Genomic DNA, 5700 nt, shown 5'->3' on the forward strand with positions numbered 1-5700 from the left:
TGCAGCCAAGCTGCCAGAGTATAGGCTATAAACGCCTTTCAGAACACTTCCTCCATAAATATATATATCATCCCAACCCCAATATCAGATACAGAATATTCAGTTTCAAACATACAGATTAACCATGCTCACATGCTTACATACAGATATAACATGCATATACTATCATGCTCAATATAGAATATCAGTCAAATAGATCATATAGTTTAGGGTTTCGTTAGCCCTTACCGACCCTATAGTAGGTCCACAGTTGTTTGGGACAACCCATGCAACCCTAGAGAAAAATACAGGTGTGTGGGCTCACATGTCCAAATTGGCCTTGCTCGTGTGGATCACACGGTCTGGCCTAGTTACCATACGCCCATGTGGCATGCCTGTGTGGGCCTACACGCACTTACGGCCCACACGCCCAATCTGGCCTAATTCATGTGGCTTACACGGTCACACTCTCGCCATCACACGATCGTGTCTTACGCACGACCTAGACTTCGTCGTTGACACGGCCTGGCCTTCATCTTTTAGAAGGCCGTGTCGTCGCACATGGCCTACCACACGGCCGTGTGACCTCGGCAGAGAGGTTTTTCTACTTTCGCTGAATCTTGTTTTGTTGCATTTTCGGTACACACCTGGTACTGTTTCGCAGCGAAGACACTCCTGAGCCTCCTAAAACCTAAAATTGATCAATTAACCCCTAATTAATTGCTTGGAAACAATATTAAACCAAACCACACCGTAATGGATAACCTGAAAAATGACTAAAACCCTTACCTTAGAATGCTTAACAATGATTCTGCACAATCAAAGTGCCGATTGGGAACTTTCAGCCCCTTGACCTTCTCCTAAACATAAAACGAACCCCAATTAACTGAAGATTCATTAGCCAAAACAAAAATCACACTTATCAAACTTACCGATAACGCCTAAGAACACTGATAAAACAATTCACAGAACTTGATAACAAGTAGGAGATCAAAAAAAATAAAATTGGCAGCAAGAAAGGAAAGGGAAAACGGCAATGGGAGAAAGAGAACGTCAGTTTTTTTTTTCTGCAGAGAATTTTGGAAAAAGAAATTCAAATGCCACTACCTACCTTATCATAACCACTCACTATCAAAATTCTAATTTCACCAAAACTCTGTTCCATAACCAATCAAAAATAAATACCCATGCTCACGCAGGGATTCGAATATAGGACCTCCCCACAACACACAAACTCCCTTACCACTCAAACCAGCAGGCTCATTCTGATATGGTTTTACAAATAACTTAATAGAAGCTCATTGAGCAAGTATAAGGCTTAAGTTCGAAAAATACCAAAATTTACCAAAGTTAAGGCTTGATCTTAGGACCTCCCACACACACTCAGAACACTTAACCACTGAAGCAGATACAGACTTGTGTTAAAACTATACAGAAACAGAAATAAATATTTCAAGGCGTTACAAAGCATTTCCAGCTAAGGTGGTAGCCAAAAGGCTAAAAGTGCGTCCTGTAGGAGGCATTTTCTATTTCTCTCCAAATTCTACCTATTTCCTTAAATTTGGGAAAAACTGACCTAAATTATTAATTAACTTTTTAAAATGGCATTTTTTTACTAATTAACCCAATAACTTTTACCACAAAGAGTAATAAGTACAGTTTAAAACAATAATATAAAAGTGAAACCAATATTAGTGATAATGTACAGTCTAATCAAAATCACATTAACAAAATAATCTTCTTTCTACAACTAGTTTCTATGTATTTTTTCTAATATAAATTATTACTATGTTAAATAAACTTAGTGTTATAAAATAAAGAGAGATGATGAGAATAAAGAACAAAGAAAATATGAAAGCAAGAGAGAATGTACTTTATTGATCAAAAGTGATGATTACAATGCTTAATCAGAGTCTCTATTTATAGGCATAAGAAGTATAAAAGAAGTAGATATCTAATTCTAATTACTATTAGAATTTAAAGAATACCAAAACTTTATCTTGATCATAATGGACATCCACTTAATAAGATATTCATAATACTCCCCCTTGGAGGTCCGTCGATAAATAATATGCCTAGTTAAAACCTTATTAAGAAAAACCCTATGGGATAAAAACCTAATGAAGGAAAAAGAGTACACAATCTATAATATGCAAAATATGCTGGCTCATTAAAAACCTTACTAGGAAAATCCAATAAGACAAAACCTTGGTTAGGGGAAAAAGAGTACAACGTGTATTTACTCCCCTTCATAAAAAACATCACATACTTTCTTATATTCTATGTATTCAATCTTGAATACTAGTTTTTCAAATGACTATTTGAATGTATTGCTAAGCATTTATATCGCCATTCTTTTGAAAATCATGAGTGATGGAAAATTTTGAGGAAATATATTTTAATCTCTTCAGGAGTTTCAACAATAATCATAACAAACTTTAATCATGATCCTTCTATAAAAATACAAATTGGTATTTTGGATCATTTTATAATCCTCTTTCAACTACTATCGACTAAGTCAAATTTACCACATATGTTCAATTATTTCAATTCATATAAATGAATAATTTTCCGAGAATTTCAATATACTTCTAGCATTCTAAATCCTTCAAGAATTTTAATATAAACTTTACTATATAGTGATTTATAAAGGTTGTAACAACAACCATTAGACGCAAGTTAAACCTTTTATGAATTGTCAAAATAATATGTCTAAAGGTTATTGCATCCACCATAAAAGAATATTATATCTTTTCATAATCAATACAAGTACTTTGCGAAAAAATTCATATTTTTATTCCGCTTTTTCAAAACTACTTCATTTGCACCCTCACTGGCTTTATACCTTTAGATATTTTGAATACTAGTCCAAGAATTCCACGAATTTAATTGTACTTGAGTTGCATCTTTCTATTTTGATCAATTTATTCTATATCTATATTTCTCAATAGATTTATTCAAGATATTCCTTTTATTTCATTATTTCAATAATAATATTGCATGCAAAATCATTTTCGACTATTTTTATTATTCCGTTCCACATTTTCTCGAATTGACATAACTTATCAAGATCTCTTATTTTCATTATTTAAAAATTTAGTTTTAGGTACCTGAATCTCTTCTAGAATTTTACTTATTAGTATGTTTTGGGTCTCTTCTAGAGCACCTATCTTTGCTATATGACCATCTAGAAGAATTTTCATCTTTGGAACCGATCAAACTATTATTTATTATACCTGATTGTCCTACTGGGACTTTTTGTTCAAATTAAAATATTAACTTTGTTATTCGCATTAATTTTGTAAATATATCTTATAGTTAACTTGTAATGAGTTATCATTGTTGAACTTCTGGTTCAAATTACTCTCCTCTAACTAATTACAAGTTATTATTTCTCTCCCCCTAATGTCGGGAAAACTATCAAATCAAAATTATAATCACAAATAATGTCATAATTGAATATCCAATGCATTCAAAACATCTAATAATACAAAAAAACTTGTAATTAATATATATTCCCAACTTTCTTCGAGGATTCACTCAATTTTTGTGCGTTATGGTGAAGCAATTGGAACATATACGCACATACAAAATTCAAAGATGAGATGTAATGGCCTAAATTCAAGGTTATCGGAACAATGGTTTCGTAAACATAGATCCGATTTAAAGAGAAATTTATTTCAATATTTTTGCTTGAAAATTGATATGATAGGAAAATCGTATGAAAATATTGATAGGAAAATTTTATCGATTTAGTGATTAGTTAAAAAAAGAAATTATTGAAGAAATTGGGTAAAATAAGGTATCGGGACCTCTATTTTGTAAAACCGAGTCGAAAATAATTTTATAAATATTTATGAAATGTTATTAATGTGGTATTAAAATTTCGTTAGGAAATTTTAATGTTTGGGTAGTCAATTAAATGAAAAGGACTAAATTGTAATAGGTGTAAAAGTTGCTAGAATGATTAAATAGCTTAAGAGTCTAATGAGAAAGGATTTAAAAGGAAATTAGACCCAAAAGTTATTTGGGCTGGACGGCAAGGGTATGAAATCAGCAGAAAAATTGATAAATTAAGGGTAAAATTGGAATATTGCAAAATTAACTAAATAAAACTAGGACTAAATAGGAAATATCTAGATTTCTCTTCATTTCTCTTCAATTCCAGCAGCTAAAAACGCCATAGGAGGGTTCTCTAAGCTGGTATTTCATAATTTTTTCACCAAGTGAGTTAATCCTTGCCTTTTTCTTGTAATTTTTGTGTTTCTAAGACTTTTACAACTAGGTCCTACTATTAAATTCATTAGTTTTTGATTTTATGGATGAAATTGAAAGTCACCATGGTTGAGTGCTGTAATTTTATGATGAAATAAAATTAAATTAAAGCTTTAATTTGTTTATGAGATGATTTTATTAGGTAATTTCAATAGAAATTGATTTTTAGGACCTAATTGTGAAAATGCTTGGAATTAAAGTATATTGCTGAAATTCTGATTCCTAAAGGTTGTAAACTAGTTTAAGGTGATAGAATAAAATGTTAATTGAGAAAAATCAGCTCAATTGAGAGGCTAATTGAGTAGGGACGAAATTATCATTTATTAAAAGCTTAGGGGAAAATGGTAATAAACAGCTTGCACTAAAACAGTTTGGACAGCAGCAGTAGACTAACTTTGAAAAATCACCAAAAATTGTAGGAATCAAATTAGAAGATGAACAAAATATGGAATTAAAGCTTATTGAGTCTAGTTTCTCATAGAAGAAATATTGTAAGCAATGGATTTGTAAATTTTGAGATATAATGAATTTTGTGAGACAAGGTCAGAATGAATTCGGGTTCCCCTGTTCTGACTTTGAAAACTTATAAAAAATTGAATAAAAATAATTATGGGCTTAAATTTATATGTATAGAATCCTTAATGAGTCTATTTTTAATAGAAACAAACGATAACATTATTTGAATTCTGTATGAAGAGATAATTAATTTTTAGCGAAGAAGGGTCAGAACTGTCGACAGCAGAACAGGGGTGACTTTAAAGAATAAAATGGTCAGAACTGTCGACAGCAGAACAGGGGTGACTTTAAAGAATAAAATGTACTTTTTTGCTAAACCAAAAATTCTGAAAATTTTATGGTAAAAATATATATGAGTCTAGTTTCAGGAAAAATTAACGGATCTTAATTTTGAGTTTCTTAGCTCAAGTTATAAATAATTTAGTGACTATGACTCAAGTAGACAGCTTTGAATGAACTATAAATAATAGTTGAATTATAGAGAATGTTGCATATGAACATGAAATGTATTAAATTGATAATTAAATTTATTTATTTAGATCTGGAAGATTCAAATACGAAGCTAGATCGAGGAAAGGAAAAAGTTCGGAATTAGTAGATTTTTACTGTTTACAAACAAGTATCAAGGTAAGTTCATGTAACTTGAATTATATTCTTAAATGCTTGAGATTGTATGTTATTGATGTGAATATGATTTGAGTGTTCATTGTATGAAAATTAATGAAACATTGATATATTTGATAAATTGGGAAGAAATCCCGGTTGAATGAAAGGAAAATTCGATGGATCTCTGAAAAGGAATTGACGGTAAAAATGATCTAGCCCGGACGGGTGATCCTATCCTGATATAGCCCTCCCGAAGAATATGTGTAAAATGGATTTAGCCGGACGGGTAATCCGAATTAGGGTCTCAATTTAGCCTCGGTGGTA

The sequence above is a fragment of the Gossypium arboreum genome, chromosome 2 (genome assembly GCF_025698485.1).
Source record: "Gossypium arboreum isolate Shixiya-1 chromosome 2, ASM2569848v2, whole genome shotgun sequence".
Lineage (NCBI taxonomy): Eukaryota > Viridiplantae > Streptophyta > Magnoliopsida > Malvales > Malvaceae > Gossypium > Gossypium arboreum.